General features: G+C 37.5%; 1 long non-coding RNA gene across 1 annotated transcript; it reads left to right on the plus strand.

Moving 5' to 3' along the window:
- Nucleotides 1–2,016: 2,016 nt before the first annotated feature.
- Nucleotides 2,017–24,623, plus strand: LOC115517279. The gene is made up of 3 exons (XR_003969763.1): nucleotides 2,017–2,083; nucleotides 23,292–23,297; nucleotides 24,613–24,623. It is a non-coding gene; the product is annotated as an uncharacterized LOC115517279 (long non-coding RNA).
- Nucleotides 24,624–24,639: the final 16 nt, after the last annotated feature.

The following is a 24,639-nucleotide window of genomic DNA, read 5'->3' on the forward strand; positions in this document are numbered from 1 at the left end:
TTTGTCAAAGACACCTTATGGAATTGATGAGTCTTAAATATATTTGTCATCAGGAATATTCTTGCTTTCTTTTACACAGAGAATAGGAATAGGAATTGTTTGGTTAGGTGAAAGAGGCTTTTGAATATGAGATTTGAAAAAAACCCTGTAGCCTATATCTGCATTTTTTCAAGCCTTAATTAATTTTTATGAATTAAGCAGGAATTTTATTTCTAAGTCATCAAAGATTGTTACAAACACAAATAAAGTATCCTTTTAAAAGTATCCTATATTAAATCAAAGGCACATCATCAAAGTAGGGGCACCTGGGTGGCTCAGTCTGTTAAGTGTCCAGCTTCAGCTCAGGTCATGATCTCACAATTTGTGGGTTTGAGCCCCACAACAGGCTTTGTGCTGACACCTCAGAGCCTGGAGCCTGCTTCAGATTCTGTGTCTCCCTCTCTCTCTGCCCCTCCCCTACTCATGCTCTGTCTTTCTCTCTCTAAAAAATAAATAAACGTCGGGGCGCCTGGGTGGTGCAGTCGGTTAAGCGTCTGACTTCAGCCAGGTCACGATCTCGCGGTCCGTGAGTTTGAGCCCCGCGTCGGGCGCTGGGCTGATGGCTCAGAGCCTGGAGCCTGTTTCCGATTCTGTGTCTCCCTCTCTCTCTGCCCCTCGCCCGTTCATGCTCTGTCTCTCTCTGTCCCAAAAATAAATAAACGTTGAAAAAAAATAAATAAATAAACGTTAAAAAATGGAAAAAAAAATAATTCATTTAGGTTGTAGTATTTTCACATTATTTTGTTTTTAATCATTTGCACTGTTCTGAAGATCACATTTAAAAAATTTTTAAAGACATGAAATAATGCATTTTTATTTGTTTTTAAGTATAACCATAACTATAAAGTAGAGGAACTTAAGACAAAGACCTAATTTGCATCATACACAGACAGGATGGGGCAATCTAATACACAACACAATGTGAATCTTTCCAAACAAGTTTGCTAAAAATATAGCTCCCATGTTTAGTGTTACAAATAAAACAATCTTCTCATTTAGAAAAATCAAGACATCATCTGATTAATAAAGCCTGTTCTTCCCCCTGTTTTAGAGTTGCTTGTCTTCATTTAGAAACTGTAAATTCATGAGGAAAAAAACAGGTTTTGTTATGGTCTATAAAGATCTTAGGAACAAATTACAAATATGCACTTTTTTAACAAACACAAATGTTTTCTTTCTCAAAATGTAAGCATTCAATAAATAAAGCAAACATAACATTCCAAGTATAGAAACACTAGTAATTCATTTATGAAAGAGGTATATTTTAGTATATATTTGGTGGTGGTGATGTAGAAAACATTGGAGCTCAACGAAGAATTCTTGAGCAGTCTTTGGGGCAAAAAGGTGGTTTTATTAAAGCACAGGGACAGGACCCATGGCAGAAAGAGCTGCCCAGGGTTGACTGGTGACTGATTATATACCTTCAAGTTGGGAGGGGGTCATGGACAGTGTTAAGCCTCTAAGGAATTTTGGAAGCACGGTTTCCAGGACCTTGAGGGGGCTAGCTATTGTTAAGATAAGGTTATTTACTATTGTCTAGTAAAATATTAGTCATGAGACCCTTCAGATGTATTTCAGTGGGCCATAAATTTGGAGGATTATTGCTAACATATATCTGGGGCAGGGGGGTGAGTTGGAGATAAAGGAAGTTTCCAAAGGGATTTTTATATGTTAAAGAAGACTTATTGGCTCCTAGAGGTCTGGCTCATGTCAAGCTAAGGCTGCCTTCTTCCCTTAGCAAAGTGTCATCATCCCCACAGCTGAGTTCCTAGAGGATTGTCACTGCCTGTTTCAAGGACTTGTCCATGGGCTGTAGACAGTAAGGAAATTTACTTTTTCACTTGCCTTAGTTTCCCACATCAGTAACTTTTTTTGGTCTTAAATATAAAAACACTTCACCAACAGAATCAGGCCATTATTATTTAGTCTCCTTATCAGAGGTGAAACAGTAGAATTTTGGCTCTAGGATCAGGTGACAGGAAAGGATTGAAATATCTAAAAGTCATTTGGCTGGAGAAAAGTGTTTTCTTGAGACTTGGAGGCAGTCATTCATTGCTTTGCACTTACAAGTATTCCTCAGTGAACTTCTTCCCTACAGTCTTTAGAATAAAGCATAGGATCTGGACTCCTGAAGGGGTTCCTTCCAGCTGGAGCACCTACCAGCAAGGCACCCTTGCGAGCATGCAGAATGCTGTGCTGTTGAGGCTCGATAGCCACCTGCAAGACCTTGATTTTCTCCATGCTGGCCTCTAGCTGGAGCTGCTCCCTTGGGCACTGTGGGCGTTCTTGCTGGTCCCGGAAGACAGGGTGGCCAACCATGCTAGGTGCTCTCAGGACTGAATTATTACATTCATCTGTAGTCTAATAATTTACAAAGTACTAAATAATCAACAATTTAATACTACTTTACCATTAATTAAAGGAACAAGAGATTTTCTTAAATCTTACACCTAAAAAAATCATTATTTTTGGGGGGTCCTGTGCTTAAAGAGTTAAGTTATGTCACAGGAATCTATAAATCATTTTAGACCCAGTGCAGACAATAGCTGTTAGTATTTTACATTTGAATAAGATATTGAAAACACATTTGTCAGAGATGTTTGACCTTGAGAAAATACCAGACTGATTTTCCAATGAAAAGACAGGCATTTTTATTCATAGAATTATGAAGGGGAAAGAAGAACCTATAATTTTACTTGATATACTTGTGGTAAGTGTGTGATTGGCACTTAGACCATCTTCCTTTAATCACGACTTAATTAATACATACAACTTTGTTCAGGAAAAGTGGTGAATAATAATTCATTGATGCTTTAGTTATTCACTTTTTACTCTCTGAAAGTAACCTCTAAAATCTTGTATCTTTCAAACCGTTTTTTTTTTCGTTCAATGTGTGCCATGGAATTCATTTCTGATATATCAAAATTTTCTCATGTAAATGTAAATAATTTATAATGAACTTCATAAAAATTTTGCATATGTAGCCAATGACAGATATTTATCCTATTAAAAGATTGAATTACATGTACCTTTTTCAAAAAATTTTTAATGTTTATTTATTAGTTTTGAGAGAGAGAGCATGTACACATGAGTGGTGGATGGGAAGGGGAGAGAGAGAGGGAGAGAGGGGATTCCAAGCAGGCTCCATGCTGACAATGCAGAGCCCAATGCTGGGTGGATCTTGAACCTGTGAGATCATGACCTGAGCCAAAATCAAGTGCTGATTGCTTAACAGACTGAGCCACCTGCGCCCCTACCTTTTTCAAATTTTTAGCATAAGTTTCCCAAATACTTTAATGCCTTGAAAGTTTTCTCACTGTTTATTTTTCAGTTTAGAAAGAAGGACAATCTTTATTTACTATTAATTTAATATTACCTATGCCCTTGGATATGATATATCAATGGTCACTACATTTTAATACATGTAGTTTTTGTTCAACCCATCAGATGATTTCTAATCACAGATTTTTGTTTTTTTAATGTTTATTTTTGAGAGAGAGAGAGAGAGAGAGAGAGAGCAAGCGAGCAGAGGAGGGGCAGAGAGAGAGGGAGATACAGAATCTGAAGTAGGCTCCAGGCTCTGAGCTGTCAGCCCAGAGCCTGGCACAGGGCTTGAACTCACAAACCACAAGATCATGACCTGAGAGGAAGTTGATGCTCAACTGACTGAGCCACCGAGGTGCCCCTGTAATCACGGATTTTAGGGTTAACACCAGTTTATCTAATTAAGCAAAACTGGTTGCACTTACTTATTTTTTTATTTTATTATTTTTTTTTGCATTTACTTATTAATTCATAATTCTCTTCCTTAATTGTTCTTTTTCCTGCCTCTCTATATACTGTTTTTATTGTTGTTGTTGTTGTTTGTCTTAGCCCCCAGAGCCTCTTTCTACTCTTTGGTCATCTCTCAGATCCTGTTCATTGCCTTTCTTTCTACCCAGAACTATACTGGATCAAAATTTTTGAACATTTGCAAGGCACTACTTATATACTGGATTATAATTGTATCCTGGCCCACAGCCTTGATTCTCCCACTCCTAAAGTCAGAAAACATGCTGTTTTAGTCCACATGACTGTGCAAGGATTTTCTGTGCATGTTCAGAAGACTGGCTTGCATAAGACATTAGAGGATTTATTTATCCTTTTGTTCTAGAGATTGGAGCAATTCATTTGTCATGTTTACCTTAATGTAACTACTTAGATTATGTGGATCAGTGGTACCCCGATGGTAGGTAAGTCACCTGGAGTGCTTGTAGAGATACTTACTGTTGGTCAAACATTCTGATTCAGTAGGTAGTGGGTGCTACCTGGGAAACTATAGTGTTAAGCAGAAACCTAAGTGATTCTGGTTCATGTGGTCCAAGGATTATACTCTTTAATAAAAAATGGTAATATTTCTCCTTCTATGAACTACTTAGGGTAAGAAATTAAAGAAGTTAGGATACTTTGGCCAAGTCCTTTACTTTTTTCTACCTATTTGCAACAGTAAGAATATCTCTAGCCCAACTTTGGATTCATTACACTTAAATCTCTTGCATCCTTATATGACTTGAAATTTATTTCTATGACGTACAAAAGACAGACCCCAGTTTCAGATGGCTTAGAGGAAATTTAACTTGCAAGTATATCACTGGTTCTTCAAATTATTAAAACTAAGAGAATGTTTTAGAGATAGAAGATACATATTGTAGATAATTTATTCTAATCCCCTGCTTCTAAATTAAAAAAAAAATATCTAGTCTTTTTAAAGGTTTTCTAAATTAAACATAAGCTAGTTATTGGTATCGTCACTAGTAGAAGACAGGTCTCTTCAATCTGAGTAGGAACTTCTTCCCACTGAACCAATATTTTATTTTATTTATTTATTTTTAAAGTTTATTTATTGAGAGAGAGAGAGAGCGAGCGAGAGAGTGAGCACATGTATGCACGAATGGGAGAGAGGGAGGAGAGAATCCTAAACAGGCTCCATGCTGCCAGCAGATAGCCCAATCTGAGGATTGAAGTCACAAACTCAGGAGCTCCTGAAGCAATATTTTAAAATTTTTACTATTTATGAGAATAACCTGAGGTACCTATCAAGATGAATATTCCTGGACTCAACCTTGGAAATCTTGTTATATAGTAAGTAGGGAGCATAGGAAACTTTTTTTTTTTTTTTTTTGGTAAATGTTTATTTATTTATTTTGAGAGAGAGAGCATGAGCAGGGTGGGGGTGGGGCGGGCAGAGAGAGAGGGAGAGAGATAATCCCAAGCAGGCTCCATACTGTCAGCATAAAAGCCTGATGTGGGGTTCAAACTCATGAACAGTGAGATCATGACCTGAGCTTAAACCAAGAGTTGGAGGCTTAACCAACTGAGCCACCCAGGTGTTCCAGGAAACTATCTTTTTAACCATCATCTAGGGAGATTTGAGTATAAGTGGTCCAAGGACCACATTATGTGAAATATTGTATAATATCCTGCTAAAAGGGTTGAAGAGTTAAATAAATAAAACATGATAACAAGCCTTAATTAGTTAAGGAAAATCATTCAACTAGGCTCCACAGCAGGCCCTGGGCTAATAGATTTACCCTTCAAGAAACCCACTGGTTAGAGGTGGTGGTGACAATTAGGCAAATGAATTATTTACAGCGTGTTAGATGACATGGAGCACAGGGAAAGGAGTGTCAGTAAGGCCATCAGGAAAAATACCCAGAGAAAGTGACCTTGATGGGGTGAGTAGACTGTGACCTAGGGCTCTCAGGCAGTGCGTGTAGCTTGGGTGGGGGGAACCATAAACAACAAAAATTTGTGATGAGGGAAAGCATGACACATAGGATTGTTACAGGATATAATATATGTGCTTAGCACCCATCGTAAACATTCGGGAAATGCTTGTCATTATGTATATTTAACAGCAGACTAAGGCTGTAAGAAATTGGAAAGAGAATCCCATGAGAGACATTGATTTGGGAGGGCCTCAGGCCACTTGAAGCTTTATATCAAATAGTGAATAAATACTTAGGGCGGATGCTACTGTCTATAGCTCATTTTTATGAACTCACTAATAAATTATTTGTGGGAGAGCCAGCAATTTTCCAGGACCTGGGCCTTGAGCATCTGGGAAGATGAAATTTCAAGGAGATATCATAAATGGTATCAAATATTGCAAAAAGGTCAAATGTGAATAACAGCTGAAGAGTCTCCAACAGATAAGGTTGTTAGCTCTTCATGACATGATTCTGATGTGGGTGGTTAAGAATAGTTCAGGAATGCTGATAAATATTCACACCCCTGCCTTCCAAATTGGGACTATTAAATTAGAATCTCTGGGGTATATGGCTTAAGGATCTTGACTTAAAAAAATATCTGGGAGATTATTTTGCAGACTGGGGTTTGAGAACCAGTGAACTAGAGAAATGTATTTCACTATGTGGTAGGAACAGAACTGAAAAGCTTTAACCAGTATACAGAGGAGAGGAAGTGTAGATAAAGTAAGTGTAGATAAGATTTGTTATGTAAGCAAGGCAGGAGTTAGGAAGGTGATTAGGTCAATGGAGGATTTTTGTTTTTATATTTTGTTTGAATTAACACAAACCATGGGAGTCCTTAAGTATGTTATTTTCTGATTAGAGACTTCAGAAGATACTCTGGGATCATTTGCTTACTACCAAATAACTTGTATCTTTATTTGAGTTCTGAGGCTGTAGGTTTTTACTAATTTGCCAATACAGTGATCTAATTTATCCAAAAGTTAAACATTTAGGAATCTTCAAATTTGAAGCACATTCCCCCCCAAAAAAAAAGACTTAGTAAAAGGACTTAGTAAAAAGATTTAGTAAGAAGACTTAGTAAGTGGATCACAGAGCTGGGATGTGAGAAGGGCAGAACAGCATTTTAAATTGTCACATCATTCATTTTAATAAAAAGTTTTTAGGTTCTTACTGAGAGGTAGTTTAGCACACCATTCTCATCATTCTTTTTTTTTTTTCTTAGTTACTTTGTTTATTTTATGTATGTATGTATGTATGTATGTATGTATGTAATCTCTGCACCCAACATGGGACTTGAACTTCTGATCCCAAGATGAAGAGTCGCATGCTCTTCCCACTGAACCAGCCAGGTACCCTTTAACACATCATTCTTAACATGTTTATATTTCTAGTACTAGCATAATTTTTACGCCAGATAGCATTAAACTCTTTAACTGTCTTCTATGCTAAATACCAAATAATGACTATGCAACCATGTTTGTCTGCAAAAAGACTGTCAGGAAGTTAGATAGATGCTTCACTTCTGCTTTCTAAATCTTGCAGAATTTCAACTTTTGGTTGACTCTCACCTGGGCAATTCAGAGAAGGAAATTCTGTGAAGCATAGTTCCCAGCTTAACCAAGTTGCCACAGCACAATCACCCCATAACTTATATTGGGAGTACTTTGTGTTTAGGAGTCTTCTGTACTTTGTATTTAGGAGTCATGATGGTTCCACATACGTTATGAAGTTGTGCCTTGACGACAACAGAAGGGATGCCATGTGAATCAGAAGGCAGTCTTTACTATTGTTCTTATTTCTCCTCTTCCTCTTAATTTATAAAGAGATAGCTTTTATTGACTATGGTCTGCATGAACTGTGGAAATTGTTTACCCACAGTTTAATTTTATTTTCTTAGAAACATGAGAGCTAGGGTAACATTATCATTTTCTTCTAACAGATGAGAGAGCTGAGGTTAATGGATATTGGGTAATTTGGCAAAATTATAAGATCTTTCTATTTAAAAAAATGTTACTCATAGTTTGTTAGATTCAGGAGTATAGTCAAACCGCTGTGCTATGGAGAGAAGAACTAGGATTTCATTATTAGTTTGAATAATGGTAAGAAGAATGACCAGAGTTCAGGTAGGTGTTTATACTTCTTCCTGTTTGGAGAGGACTCACTTTGATCCCTTGATGTAAATAGGCCAGAGGTTGACAGAAAGGCCAACCAGAAGGTCACAGCTCACCAAAACAAAGAGGACTGGGAGACATAGTACAGAGCCTCACAGGACAGAAAGAACTGATAGGAGGTAAATTGCTTGCCTTGGTATTGGTAGGGGAAAGCCTCCTAGTTTCTAATCTACTCTGAATCCTTTGTGTAGAGACAGAGCGGGAAGAGTACCTAGAAATATCTAGTTATCAGAAAAAAATAAGAGTAAGGAAGGATCAATTGAATGGAGTATAATTTTCCTTTTAGAAAACGTTGCTCATATGTAAAGCAACTGCTCATAAGAATTATTCCATTCTTCACTTTCTAGCATAACGTGACTGTCCATTTTAGTTGTGCATTGATAGCCTAGTGAGAATCTTGCAGAGAGTTTGTTTGTTCATATGTGCTCTGTAAGCTGGTCTTCATGCAAACAAAGCAGGACATGGAGCCATGAACTTGGAATTAGAGAATGTGGGAAGAGTTACTAGTTATAGGGAGAAAAAAGGTAAATGATACCTGTCCAGTCTAGTTTATAAAGGGATTATACTTAAATATTAAGGTGAGCTGATATAAAAATCAAATATGTTATTCTTTGAAAATGAAAAATATCTCATGGGAGGGATACAGCTTGATCAATATATATTAAACAACAAAAATAGGTTTACCTTATTATTTTTAAAAATTTTTTAATGTTTATTTTTGAGAGAGAGAGAGAGAGACAGAGTGTGAGCAGGGGAGGGGCAGAGAGAGAGGGAGACACAGAATCTGAAGCAGGCTCCAGGCTCTGAGCTGTCAGCACAAAGCCTGACGCGGGGCTCGAACTCACAAACTGTAAGATCACGACCTGAGCCGAAGTTGGACGTTTAACCAACTGAGCCACCAAGGCACTCCCAAAATAGGTTTACTTTAGATTGAAATTGTTCATATGTTCACAGTAGCAATCATGATAATATGTTTTCCATTATTTCTTTCCTCCCCTTTTTTTCTCACATAATAGTCCTGAGTGTTACAAACACTGGGAAAATATCCTCATTTACCTCACCTTCCATCATTCCCAGAAACATAACTACAAAATTAATCTCTCCTTATAAGTGTTTGCAGATCATTTGTATGGAATACATAGGAGTTAAAGTTACAGTAATATTCTCTCCCATAGGCAGTTGCTAATTTTTTTTATTTTTTATTTTTATTTTTTGGCAGTTGCTAATTTTATCTGAGTGCTGTTACACCTTTAGTATTTATTTATTTATTTATTTATTTATTTATTTATTCATTCATTCATTCATTCATTCATTCATTTATATTGAAGTGTAGTTGACACACAATGTTTCAGGTATACAACAGTGATTTCACAAGTTTACATGCTATTGTTTAAAAATTTTTTTTTGAATTTTTAATGTTTATTTTTTGAGAGAGAGACAGAGCTCAGATGGAGGAGGGGCAGAGAGAGAGTGGGCGGGGGGGACACAGAATCCGAAGCAGTCTTCAGGCTCTGAGCTGTCAACACAGAGCCCATCGCGGGGCCTGAACCCATGAACCGTGAGATCATGACCTGAGCCAAAGTTAGATCCTCAAACGACTGAGCCACCCAGGTGCCCTACATGCTCTTCTTTTAACTAAATTTTAAAGTGGTGTCCAAAATAGCTAATAAGTAAACAGTATTTAAAAATGCAAAATGTATGCTATTTCTCTAACTGCAAAAGGTAACAGCACGCCAGAACATGTTTAAAGCAATTTTCAGTTATTTGTGCCAACATTTTGTATCTTTTTTCCTAGTGGCAATTTTTCTTGGTGGTATTTATTACTAAGATTAATGAGTTTGACTTTCACTAGCTTGAGAGCTAAGTAAATAAGTTCTTAATTTACTTGGGGTGTTTTAGCACTCAGACATTCTGGAATTTCTTTTTTAATCCAATGACATTAAAAAACCACTTAGGAATAATTATACAATGTACATTCAATCTCAGAAGAATTGTTTTTCTACTGTGAGGTAGAATCCAATCAGAAAGAATTTTTAAAAGACTTTCTCCTAACGTGTTCGTATTGATTGAATTGAGATATGGTCCACACAAATCAATACATGAGAAGACAAGTTGCGTGTGATGACAGTAATTCTATCTGCAGGGTAACTGCCAAATGTCTGGGTACCAATGATTGTATTTCAGCTGGCTGGTCAGCACATGATAATTTGTCAGTAAGTCATTTTGCTTTCTCTGACTTACAAAATAATACTTATTTTCCTCAAAATATACATTTTGCTTACTATATCAATATTATTATATTATATATGTAATATATATATTATATATCAAGACTAGAAGGGTTGAAAATGCCCATTTTTAAATTTGACTTCTTTATCTGGCTCTTCAGAGAATGGATGGTCTCAGAATCCACATGCTGTCTGGTTTCCAGTATTGGTTTAGGCAGGAAGGTGCTTGTGGCCAGGTGTAAGACAATGATACGCTACTGCAGCTACTGAAATGTTCTCTACTAGGGACATTTCTGCTTACCAAGGCTAAAGAAAACCAAGGAAGTAGAGCAGCAGATTACATTAGGAATTTCTATAAGGGACTATCAAAGGAAGGGGTAAGAAGTACCATTCAGAGAACCATGTAATTGGGTGGGACTTAGAAGTCTCTAATCTATCCTCCATCCAGTGCAAGAAGCCCACGGGGGCATTTTCTCCCACCACTTACTCATTTCTTGGATTGGCAATGTTAATTATCAGTCAGTGAAACACATTTTACATAAGTAAGAAATGATAAACATCAGAGTACCAGAAAAACAACCCACAAAGAAGAAATATTTAGGATATTCAGTTCAAGGGCAAATACACTTTACTATCATATGATCCTGCTTAATTTCTTACCTTTTTTAGTTCTGAAATTTTTAGTAAAAACATACAATTTCTATTTTTAGAAACCAGGAATGAGATGAAGCTGAAGTTCTCTTCAATAAGAGAATAGTGGTTCTTTAAAAAAGACCCATTGCAGTTTTAATGTCTACAACTGATACCCATTATTCACCTAAATTACAAATTGCATTTCTTTTATGATATATATGTCCATTTCTAGTTAGAAATGTAAATCCAACTATAATACTGTGTTAAATTTATTTTTACATCTCTCATATTCCATTGTGACTGAATATTTCATAAAATTTAAGTTACCAACTTTGTTATCAAGGCATATTTTGCATCAGTGTTCAATATGTTTGGTTGTATATTAATTCATGGGTATTTTCTTTTAACCAGAAGATTTCTTCAGAGACCACTTCTCACTCCAAATTTAACCACATTCTGTTTTGTTCTCTTAGGAAGAATCTGTATTATTAACAGTAATTGAAAGATGTTAAGAAGTCACATATTCTAAGAGTTTTTACATTATGTTATCTGGATGTCTGTAGGTGCCTTTGAAAGAAAATTGTTTAATCTGTGCTTTTCTTGTTTTGTCGACACTCTGAGTAGTAATTGTGGTTACAAGGCATTGAAGTCCATTTAGAGTAGTTTTACACTTTTTTTTTTCTTTTTTGGTAGGCAAAGGGAAGAGTGCAGTAATTTTATCATATGATTATCATCACATTGGAAATGTATCTCTGGGTTGTATAGGACATTTTCTGCAAAACCTCATATTTGTAATTTTGGATCATTGAGGAAATGTTTGAAACCAGTTTGCACAGAAGAGTTTCACAATTTAAAAAATCTCAAAATCCTAGCCATAGAGGAAGATACTAGTTTTGTCCCCATTTTTCAGAAACGAAAACTGATATGGGACGTGTTTAAAGTATGCTGTGCTGGGCCACACTAACCAACAAAGATGATATATTTTAGTAGTTTCCTTAATGAATATTTCAAATGAAATATACTTCTGTGAATGGCCAAGTGAATCACACAATAGATTTTGCATTTTTTTTTCCCCTCTGTGGTTTCTCAAGGCTCTTTTTAAGTAGGGAGCATGCATGTTTTTGAGGGAAAAATGCGAGCTAGAGGAATTAATTTTCAGTTGATGAAAGTGTTGTTTTTATTGTTGGATTTCATTCTTTTGAAGTTTCAATTTTGTATTTTAGGAATTGTTCAGCTAAGGAAGAAAAAAAGCCAGGAAAATTCTGACTTCTATTAGGACCTTTCCATGGGGTAGGAGGTTCTTTGCAAGGGCTTGTCAGCAATTACTTCTGGAGTTTGTGAGCAGTAAGGATCAAGGTAAACAGAACATATTGGACTGTTGGTTTAGACAAGAATGATGATATGACTTCAATATGCAATGTTGGCTGTCACTCACTCCTTGTTTTTTTTCTCCTGACTCTATATTCTCAAATTTTATGGTTATACATACATGCTGTCCACATTAGGGTTGGAGTCACTTCATTCTAAAATTTGATGTAAAACAATAATAGAGAACAAAATCACCCTATACTTAGCAAGGGGGATATTTGGTAAAGTTGATATACTCTAGCACTGCTGTTTAATATAATAGTCGTAGCCATTTGTACTCTTTAACACTCGAAATGTGGCTCCTGTGATGGAAGAACTGAATTTTTAATTCTGTTTAATCTTAGTAAATTTAAAGTTAAATAGCCCCATGTGGGTGAACACCCCTGGGCAGTGATGTGTGTAGCTCTAGAAGTGACTGCCAAATGTCCATGCCCCTGACCCTTTCCCGAATATGTGGAGTGCTGGTTCTTTCTTAGGGCTCATTGACACCTACCTCATTGACAAATTTGAGCATTCTTTTTTCCCTAGTGTGGGCCCAGCTTGAATAGCTAGATCTCTATCTATAAAAGTCTTTGGTTAGCCAACGTCTCCTGGTCATCCTCTAGCTTTGCACCACTGGTTGCCTGTTTGCTTTCTCTGAGTCTTCTTGTAATTGGGACTGGATCCTGTTCCTTCCAATTCTGGCTTACAGTGACAGCTACTGAGCATGCCTTCTGTCAGTTATAGCCATTTCCAGTTGGTGATTTTTGATTCTTGGACATAGAAGTTCCTTTCAGTAATGTGCAGTGGACATCTTGGCTGTGTTCATCAGGGCACCATAGCTAGTTTCTGCAGCTGTCATAGATGTCTGCATGTCAAATCTGGTGATGAAGCTGTCATTTTTCATTTTGTTGCTGCACAGCTGGCTCATTTGGCAAATTATTTAATCTGTTTGCTCTAGCTTCCTTATAAAATGGAGATAATACTCATATCTAGCTCACTTGGTTACTTGAGGAATAAATGAGTTAATACAAGAGAGGGGCTTTGAATGGTGCTTGGATATATGATTGTTGTATAAATCACCATTAGTAACAGTACTTCAGTGTTTTACATCGGATGCTCTGATTAAAACAATTTCCATTTAGCTCTTCATTTTTATTACATGTCAGAATATTATAAAAATACATTCTTTTAATTTTTTTCTGTAATTTAGCCTGAAAATGTTGTAGGGGAGGCTTAAGAAAGTGACTATATTACATATTTAACTTCAAGAACTTGAAATTTTCATTCAGTGCTCGATTTTCATCCTAAATGATCTAATCTGTGACCTTGGGCCATTAAATATGTGTGTGTTTTCTTTTTCTCTCCTATCTCACATTACTGTCTAGTTTAATAACAAATCCTGGGTCAATAGGAACTTCTTAGAAGGTAGTTTAAAAACATCAATTATTAATTACATATGCCCTTTTGAGTTTTACTGCTACCCAAAAAGCTTTAGAATTTTTCTACGCAGAATCCCCTCCCCAAGCCCAAGACAGCTTTTCAAATAACTTGTAAGAGAATCATATTACATTTATTGGCTAGGATTAGTGTCTCTTAGGTTTGAAATAATTTGTTAATAATTGGTGTCTTTACCAGATACTAGGCAGATTTCCTAAAGAATAACCAAGCAAGGACACTGTGCACTTATCTTCATTCAGAACCACTGACTTTATCTGTTGACTTTAGTTCTGGCTTCTGTTCTTCTAAACATTCAATTCATATATAAATATACACATACATGTATATATGCGTGTATATCTTGGTAATTTCTTGTTGTTTTTAAGCATTTGTGCCCTGTAGAAGAGAAGGAAAAAGTGGAAAATCAAGATGAATAATCTTGGCAGCTATGTTGTAGAAATATATAATTTTGTTTACTGAGACAAATGACTAGTCGTGTTGTGAGAAATGGTTAGCCAACTAGCAGAAAACAAGACAAAACAAAACAAAAAAACATATCCAAGATGAAAAAATAAAACATTTATGTGTAAAATATGAACTCTTAGTAATGTAAGAGGAAAACCTGAGAGAATTTATAATCTTACAATGGAGCAGTGCTTCATAACCATAACTCCTAGTCTGGAGCCCATGGAAGGAAGAATGATAACATTACAAAAATCAGTTACATTAGAATAAAATCTGTATCGCAAAAATACCAAAATCAAATACATAGGCCGGGAAAACTATTTGCAATTTATATCACAGTAATGTGTTAATAGTGCTTAAGATTTTCTAGAAATCAAGAATAACACAAAAATTAAACCTGTACACAAACGGAAGACATTTTTTTTAATGTTTTTATTTATTTTTGAGACAGAGAGAGGCAGAGGGGTGGAGAGAGAGGGAGACACAGAATCTGAAGCAGGCTCCAGGCTCTGCACTGTCAGCACAGAGCCCGACGTGGGGCTCGAACCCACAGACTGTGAGATCATGACCTGAGCCGAAGCCGGATGCTCAACCGACTGAGCCACCCAGGCGCCCCAAAGGGAAGACATTTTTAATAAAAGAAGATGATGAAATGGTTCTTGTACATAGGGAATTATGTCTTAATCCTAACCCTAATGTCCATCAGAATCCTATAGAAATTCAAATCCTAAAGCAACATTGATAGAATTTTTTAGTCTCTTGAATTGATGGACATCTGTAAGCTTGTTAAACTCACACTATTGGTATAGTCACTAGTAGCAAAATAACACTCTCACTTGTTGCTTGTGAGAATGTAAACAGTACATCTCCCATGTTGGACAGTTTTGCAAGATCTATAAATATTAAAACTCCATGCATATTTTAACCCAGACATTTTTTTCTCCCATGAATTTATTACTGGTTCTATGGTTGAATATTCATGACATAAAATTTGTATAAAAATTATACTGTTGGGTGCTTGACTGGCTCATTCAGTGGAGCATGTGACTCTTGATCTCGGAGTCATGAGTTCGAGCCCCATATTGGGGGTAGAATTTACTTAAAACACATGCACACCCACAAACACACACCCCCCAAAATAAAAAAGCATTAAAAATTTTATACTGTAGTATTATTATAATAGCAGAAATAACTTAAATTTCTGTAGCATTTGATGGTTAAATGAATTAAGGTATGTCCATACAATGGAAACCTCCCCAACTGTAATAATGAATTAAAAAAAAAAAAAAAAGAAGAAGAATAAGGAAGTTTCCTATACAAGATATGAAAGACAGCCAAGCTATAATGTTAAGTTAAAGAATCAAGGCATTGTAGGAGCTCTTTCCTTTCTCTCTCCCAGCCATTTTGGCAGCTGCTCTTGGTTGGGGCTGTCCTGCATCTAAGGCCTGGAGGTGGTGGCTGAAAAGAAGAAAAAGTCAGTGGAGTCAATCAACTCTAGGTTCCAACTCATTATGAAAAGTGGAAAGTATGTGCTGGGGTACAAGTGGACTCAGAAAATGATGAGACATAGTAAAACAAAACTAGTCATCTTTTTTTTTTTTTTATGAAATTTATTGACAAATTGGTTTCCATACAACACCCAGTGCTCATCCCAAAAGGTGCCCTCCTCAATACCCATCACCCACCCTCCCCTCCCTCCCACCCCCCATCAACCCTCAGTTTGTTCTCAGTTTTTAACAGTCTCTTAGGCTTTGGCTCTCTCCCACTCTAACCTCTTTTTTTTTTTTTTTTCCTTCCCCTCCCCCATGGGTTCCTGTTAAGTTTCTCAGGATCCACATAAGAGTGAAACCATATGGTATCTGTCTTTCTCTGTATGGCTTATTTCACTTAGCATCACACTCTCCAGTTCCATCCACGTTGCTACAAAAGGCCATATTTCATTTTTTCTCATTGCCACGTAGTATTCCATTGTGTATATAAACCACAATTTCTTTATCCATTCATCAGTTGATGGACATTTAGGCTCTTTCCATAATTTGGCTATTGTTGAGAGTGCTGCTATGAACATTGGGGTACAAGTGCCCCTATGCATCAGTACTCCTGTATCCCTTGGATAAATTCCTAGCAGTGCTATTGCTGGGTCATAGGGTAGGTCTATTTTTAATTTTCTGAGGAACCTCCACATTGCTTTCCAGAGCGGCTGCACCAATTTGCATTCCCACCAACAGTGCAAGAGGGTTCCCGTTTCTCCACATCCTCTCCAGCATCTATAGTCTTCCGATTTGTTCATTTTGGCCACTCTGACTGGTGTGAGGTGATACCTGAGTGTGGTTTTGATTTGTATTTCCCTGATAAGGAGCAACGCTGAACATCTTTTCATGTGCCTGTTGGCCATCTGGATGTCTTCTTTAGAGAAGTGTCTATTCATGTTTTCTGCCCATTTCTTCACTGGATTATTTGTTTTTCGGGTGTGGGGTTTGGTGAGCTCTTTATAGATTTTAGATACTAGCCCTTTGTCCGATATGTCATTTGCAAATATCTTTTCCCATTCCGTTGGTTGCCTTTTAGTTTTGTTGGTTGTTTCCTTTGCTGTGCAGAAGCTTTTTATCTTCATAAGGTCCCAGTAATTCACTTTTGCTTTTAATTCCCTTGCCTTTGGGGATGTGTCGAGTAAGAGATTGCTACGGCTGAGGTCAGAGAGGTCTTTTCCTGCTTTCTCCTCTAAGGTTCTGATGGTTTCCTGTCTCACATTTAGGTCCTTTATCCATTTTGAGTTTATTTTTGTAAATGGTGTGAGAAAGTGGTCTAGATTCAACCTTCTGATGTTGCTGTCCAGTTCTCCCAGCACCATTTGTTAAAGAGGCTGTCTTTTTTCCATTGGATGTTCTTTCCTGCTTTGTCAAAGATGAGTTGGCCATACGTTTGTGGGTCTAGTTCTGGGGTTTCTATTCTATTCCATTGGTCTGTGTGTCTGTTTTTGTGCCAATACCATGCTGTCTTGATGATGACAGCTTTGTAGTAGAGGCTGAAGTCTGGGATTGTGATGCCTCCTGCTTTGGTCTTCTTCTTCAGAATTCCTTTGGCTATTCAGGGCCTTTTGTGGTTCCATATGAATTTTAGGATTGCTTGTTCTAGTTTCGAGAAGAATGCTGGTGCAATTTTGATTGGGATTGCATTGAATGTGTAGATAGCTTTGGGTAGTATTGACATTTTGACAATATTTATTTTTCCAATCCATGAGCAGGGAATGTCTTTCCATTTCTGTAAATCTTCTTCAATTACCTTCATAAGTTTTCTATAGTTTTCAGCATACAGATCCTTTACATCTTTGGTTAGATTTATTCCTAGGTATTTTATGCTTCTTGGTGCAATTGTGAATGGGATCAGTTTCTTTATTTGTCTTTCTGTTGCTTCGTTGTTAGTGTATAAGAATGCAACTGATTTCTGTACATTGATTTTGTATCCTGCAACTTTGCTGAATTCATGTATCAGTTCTAGCAGACTTTTGGTGGAGTCTATCGGATTTTCCATGTATAATATCATGTCATCTGCAAAAAGCGAAAGCTTGACTTCATCTTTGCCAATTTTGATGCCTTTCATTTCCTTTTGTTGTCTGATTGCTGATGCTAGAACTTCCAGCACTATGTTGAACAACAGCGGTGAGAGTGGGCATCCCTGTCGTGTTCCTGATCTCAGGGAAAAAGCTCTCAGTTTTTGCCCATTGAGGATGATGTTAGCTGTGGGCTTTTCATAAATGGCTTTTATGATGTGTAAGTATGTTCCTTCTATCCCGACTTTCTCAAGGGTTTTTATTAAGAAAGGGTGCTGGATTTTGTCAAAGGCCTTTTCTGCATCGATTGACAGGATCATATGGTTCTTCTCTTTTTTTTTTTGTTAATGTGATGTATCACGTTGATTGATTTGCGAATGTTGAACCAGCCCTGCATCCCAGGAATGAATCCCACTTGATCATGGTGAATAATTCTTTTTATATGCTGTTGAATTCGATTTGCTAGTATCTTCTTGAGAATTTTTGCATCCATATTCATCAGGGATATTGGCCTGTAGTTCTCTTTTTTTACTGGGTCTCTGGTTTAGGAATCAAAGTAATACTGGCTTCATAGAATGAGTCTGGAAGTTGTCCTTCCCTTTCTATTTCTTGGAATAGCTTGAGAAGGATAGGTATTATCTCTGCTTTAAACGTCTGGTAGAACTCCCCTGGGAAGCCATCTGGTCCTGGACTCTTATTTGTTGGGAGATTTTTGATAACCGATTCAATTTCTTCGCTGGTTATGGGTCTGTTCAAGCTTTCTATTTCCTCCTGATTGAGTTTTGGAAGAGTGTGGGTGTTCAGGAATGTGTCCATTTCTTCCAGGTTGTCCAATTTGTTGGCATATAATTTTTCATAGTATTCCCTGATAATTGTTTGTATCTCTGAGGGATTGGTTGTAATAATTCCATTTTCATTCATGATTTTATCTATTTGGGTCATCTCCCTTTTCTTTTTGAGAAGCCTGGCTAGAGGTTTGTCAATTTTGTTTATTTTTTCAAAAAACCAACTCTTGGTTTCGTTGATCTGCTCTACAGTTTTTTTCGATTCTATATTGTTTATTTCTGCTCTGATCTTTATTATTTCTCTTCTTCTGCTGGGTTTAGGCTGCCTTTGCTGTTCTGCTTCTATTTCCTTTAGGTGTGCTGTTAGATTTTGTATTTGGGATTTTTCTTGTTTCTTGAGATAGGCCTGGATTGCAATGTATTTTCCTGTCAGGACTGCCTTCGCTGCGTCCCAAAGCGTTTGGATTGTTGTATTTTCATTTTCGTTTGTTTCCATATATTTTTTGATTTCTTCTCTAATTCCCTTGTTGACCCACTCATTCGTTAGTAGGGTGTTCTTTAACCTCCATGCTTTTGGAGGTTTTCCAGACTTTTTCCTGTGGTTGATTTCAAGCTTCATAGCATTGTGGTCTGAAAGTATGCATGGTATAATTTCAATTCTTGTAAACTTATGAAGGGCTGTTTTGTGACCCAGTATATGATCTATCTTGGAGAATGTTCCATGTGCACTCGAGAAGAAAGTATATTCTGTTGCTTTGGGATGCAGAGTTCTAAATATATCTGTCAAGTCCATCTGATCCAATGTCTCATTCAGGGCCCTTGTTTCTTTATTGACCGTGTGTCTAGATGATCTATCCATTTCTGTAAGCGGGGTGTTAAAGTCCCCTGCAATTACCACATTCTTATCAATAAGGTTGCTTATGTTTATGAGTAATTGTTTTATATATTTGGGGGCTCCGGTATTCGGCGCATAGACATTTATAATTGTTAGCTCTTCCTGATGGATAGACCCTGTAACTATTATATAATGTCCTTCTTCATCTCTTGTTACAGCCTTTAATTTAAAGTCTAGTTTGTCTGATATAAGTATGGCTACTCCAGCTTTCTTTTGGCTTCCAGTAGCATGATAAATAGTTCTCCATCCCCTCACTCTGAATCTAAAGGTGTCCTCAGGTCTAAAATGAGTCTCTTGTAGACAGCAAATAGATGGGTCTTGTTTTTTTATCCATTCTGATACCCTATGTCTTTTGGTTGGCGCATTTAATCCGTTTACATTCAGTGTTATTATAGAAAGATACGGGTTTAGAGTCATTGTGATGTCTGTATGTTTTATGCTTGTAGTGATGTCTCTGGTACTTTGTCTCACAGGGTCCCCCTTAGGATCTCTTGTAGGGCTGGTTTAGTGGTGACAAATTCCTTCAGTTTTTGTTTGTTTGGGAAGACCTTTATCTCTCCTTCTATTCTAAATGACAGACTTGCTGGATAGAGGATTCTCGGCTGCATATTTTTGCTGTCTAGCACCCTGAAAATCTCGTGCCAATTCTTTCTGGCCTGCCAAGTTTCAAAAGAGAGATCAGTCACGAGTCTTATAGGTCTCCCTTTATATGTGAGGGCACGTTTACCCCTTGCTGCTTTTAGAATTTTCTCTTTATCCTTGTATTTTGCCAGTTTCACTATGATATGTCGTGCAGAAGATCGATTCAAGTTACGTCTGAAGGGAGTTCTCTGTGCCTCTTGGATTTCAATGCCTTTTTCCTTCCCCAGTTCAGGGAAGTTCTCAGCTATGATTTCTTCAAGTACCCCTTCAGCACCTTTCCCTCTCTCTTCCTCCTCTGGGATACCAATTATGCGTATATTATTTCTTTTTAGTGTATCACTTAGTTCTCTAATTTTCCCCTCATACTCCTGGATTTTTTTATCTCTCTTTTTCTCAGCTTCCTCTTTTTCCATAACTTTATCTTCTAGTTCACCTATTCTCTCCTTTGCCTCTTCCATCCGAGCCGTGGTGGTTTGCATTTTGTTTTGCATTTCCTTTAAAGCGTTTTTCAGCTCCTCGTGACTGTTCCTTAGTCCCTTGATCTCTGTAGCAAGAGATTCTCTGCTGTCCTGTATACTGTTTTCCAGCCCAGCGATTAATTTTATGACTATTATTCTAAATTCACTTTCTGTTATATTATTTAAATCCTTTTTGATCAGCTCATTAGCTGTTGTTATTTCCTGGAGATTCTTCTGAGGGGAATTCTTCCGCTTGGTCATTTTGGATAGTCCCTGGTGTGGTGAGGACCTGCAGGGCACTTCCCCTGTGCTGTGGTGTATAACTGGAGTTGGTGGGCGGGGCCGCAGTCAGTCCTGATGTCTGCCCCCAGCCCACTGCTGGGGCCACAGTCAGACTGGTGTGTGCCTTCTCTTCCCCTCTCCTAGGGGCGGGATTCACTGTGGGGTGGCGTGGCCCGTCTGGGCTACTTGCACACTGCCAGGCTTGTGATGCTGGGGATCTGGCGTATTAGCTGGGGTGGGTAGGCAAGGTGCACGGCGGCAGGGGGGGCAGGCTTAGCTCGCTTCTCCTTAGGTGATCCACTTCAGGAGGGGCTCTGTGGCAGCCGGAGGGAGTCAGATCCGCTGCTGGAGGTTTGGCTCCGCAGAAGCATAGAGTTGGGTGTTTGCGCGGAGCGAGCAATTTCCCTGGCCGGAACCGGTTCCCTTTGGGATTTTGGCTGGGGGATGGGCGGGGGAGATGGCGCTGGCGAGCGCCTTTGTTCCCCTCCAAACTGAGCTCTGTTGTCCGGGGGCTCCACAGCTCTCCCTCCCTTTGTCCTCCAGCCTTCCCGCTTCCCGAGCAGAGCTGTTAACTTATGACCTCCCAGAGGCTAAGTCGCGCTTGCTGTCGGAACACAGTCCGTCAGGCCCCTCCGCTTTTGCAAGTTGGACTCGGGGGCTCTGCTTGGCTGGCGAGCCGCCCCTCTGCCCCGGCTCCCTCCCGCCAGTCCGTGGAGCGCGCACCGCCTTGCCGCCCTTCCTACCCTCTTCCGTGGGCCTCTCCTCTGCGCTTGGGTCCGGTGACTCCATTCTGCTAATCCTCTGGTGGTTTTCTGGGTTATTTAGGCAGGTGTAGGTGGAATCTAAGTGATCAGCAGGACGCGCGGTGAGCCCAGTGTCCTCCTATGCTGCCATCTTCCAACACCTGTTTAAACTAGTCATCTTTAACGACTGCCCAGCCTTCAGGAAATCTGAAATAAAGTAGTCCACTATGTTGGCCCAAACTGTTGTCACTATGTGGCAATAATATTGAATTGGGCACAGCATGTGGGAAGTACTACAGAGTGCACACTGGTTCTCATTGATCCAGGTGATTCTGATATCATTAGAAGCATGTCAGAACAGAGTGGTAAATTATAAATCATGCAAAATTTTTCCTTAATAAAACTGGCCAGACCTTCTTAAAAAAAAGAATCAAGTTGCTATATGGCATGTGAAGTAAATAACATAATTCAGAAACACAGTCCAATAAAAATATGTGCTTGTATATTCATACATATATAAACCTCTGGAAGAATGCATATTACTGGAACTTTCATATAGGAACTGGATGTATGGACATAAGGATTAGAAAGAAGCTTTTTACTGTATAATTTTATGTATGTTTTGATTTATGAACAGCATAGATGTATTACCTATTCAAATATACATATAAGTTGAATAAAAATGTTAATTAAGGGAAGTATCCCTTTGAGAAACTCAAAATAAATTATATTTCTATAACTTATGTTTCAAGCCATCTGTAACAATATTAATTTCATTTATTATTTTGGCACAGTGGATCTTTGGGCCTCTGAAGCTCATTGTTTTAAATTTCATATTTGGTTACATTTCGTTAAGTTACGAAGTCATAATTCCTCACTGGAATAGTCCCGAAATTTGTATCATTTTTATTTCAGCCAATAGCAAAATAAAACCCAGGAAGATTACCTTTGCATAATGTCAGAAAGCACGACTGTGGGAGAAATGGACTAAATTTTCTATTTTTTAACTTTCAGTCAGTATTCCTTCAATGATGTTGAATTCTATTACATTGCACTATCATTTCTTACATGTTCTATTTTAGTGTTAAAAGCTTCTATTTTATTATTTTGTAAAAATCTTGAACAGCCTCTTCAAGGACAAAATGTTAGCAAAATGGAACATGAGAATTATGAACTAAAAATATTAATATCTATTTTTCTTTTAATTTATTATTAGTCTGTTAAGATCATCCTTTGCTACAAAGGGAATTCATTTTCAAATAGGAGAATACTTTAAAATATGTCTAGAATATTCTACAAAGTTATGTAAAGAGATTTCTATTAAGAAATTTTATAATTTAAAGACGAATCAAGTTCTTAATACAATAATTGTCTAAAATGAGAATTTGGACTTTGTTTTCTGAAGTCTAAAAATTGTCTTAATGGGAAACTAACAATTATTTTAGCCCAAAAATGAAAGACAACTAACTAGCATTTCCCTCTTTAAAGTATTTTCCCCCCACTCTTAACATCTTTTATTTGCTGCTCTTACATCTTAGATACCAGCTGCTTCAGCTTGTCATCTGTATTTGTTCATCCTCGCCTCTCTTGAGGCAATTAATCCTTGTTTCTTTCACTCCAGTACCACTTTCGACAATCCACCTCTCTTCAAACAAGATTGTTAAATAAATCTTTCTAAAGTACCACCTTCTGGTATCACTTCCAAGCCCAAAGAAGCTCTAATATCTCACAATATGTTCAAGAGAGATAAAATGCCTCAGAGTCAAATCTTGATTCCAAATCTATTTATTGAGCATCTAGGCATGTTGCAAGGTCTACAGAGACTTATTTCCTCTCTTCCCTATATCACTCTTTCTGGAGGTCAGAGTTTTAATTCATTTTCAAGTTCTGGCTCTCATAGGTAAGCAAGGGCCAGTACCCTTCCTCTAGATGCCACAGTCTCCTTATTTGTGAAATTGGAATGATAAAGTATACTTACATTACCGTTGTTAGGATTCAATGAAGTTGATACATGTAAGATGCTTTGGAGATGTGTTTGGTATATAGTAATCACTCTACAAATATGCACTATTTTTATTCCCTTCCTCCTTGAAGAGTCAGGGTTGTGTTTGACTTCTCCCTTAGGTATATCTGTTTCCTGTGTTTAAGATTCTCTTCCTCCTCATCTCTACTTATTCAAATTCTGTCCTTCCTTCAGATCACAGTTTAAGTGGCTTCTTTCTGATACAGATATCTCTGTGCACTCCAGCCAGACACCTAATAGCACTGGACTGCAAATTCCACTTAGCTCTTAATCACATACTACTCAGGAGTAGAGATCATGTTTTAATTATTTGATTCCATCAATGCCTGGGTGCTGAGGCTTCTTTCACAACAAGACAGAATCAATAAACAACAAATTTCTTACATGTTAGGTATATACATCTTCTGGACCCAACTTGAAAAAAAATTATGACCTTTAGTCCTTTCATCATATTGGCAATCCACATATCTTTTATTTTTACATGATACTCATTGGATGTTCCTTGAATATAAGAATCCTGTCACTGGGATTTGTGAATGGGCTTCAGAAGGGCAGCAAAGCCTCTGAAATTGCAGAATTTGGGGTACGGGAATATGTGTATTTTCTCCAGGCGAAGTGGTAGGCCCACAAAAATACTAGGAACCATTCTTAATTATTGTTTTTATCCACGTTTGGTAAGTAGGAACCAAATTAATAATATTCAAATTGATCATTAATGTTATATATCTTATCATTTGCTTAAACTTCCATGTTTTCAATGCAAGATATGCATTTTAAGAATTAAGTATATAAGATTCTTATGATTCCATTTTTATTGTTTTTTTTTAACTAGATGAAGCCTTAAAGAATATTTCTTTTTTTCCCCCATAATTGTCCAAATGAAATTGATGCTTTTAAAAAATGAATGGTGAAAGGTGTGCCTGTCTGGCTTAGCTGGTAGAGCATCGAACTCTTGATATTGGGGTCATGAGTTGAAGCCCCATATTGGGTGTAGAAATTACTTAAAAATTAAAAAAAATAATATAAATGGTGGTTTGTTAACTTCCGTCAAGATGAAGTAGGGAGCTTGGCAGAACTCCTCAGCAAAACAAGCTACATGAAAATTATAAAATATTGTTACTTAAAGTCTATTGAAATTGGGGTGGTTGGCTGGCTCAGTCAGAAGAGCATGTGACTCTTGATCTC

This window comes from Lynx canadensis, chromosome B3 (assembly GCF_007474595.2).
Source record: "Lynx canadensis isolate LIC74 chromosome B3, mLynCan4.pri.v2, whole genome shotgun sequence".
Taxonomy (NCBI): Eukaryota; Metazoa; Chordata; class Mammalia; order Carnivora; family Felidae; genus Lynx; species Lynx canadensis.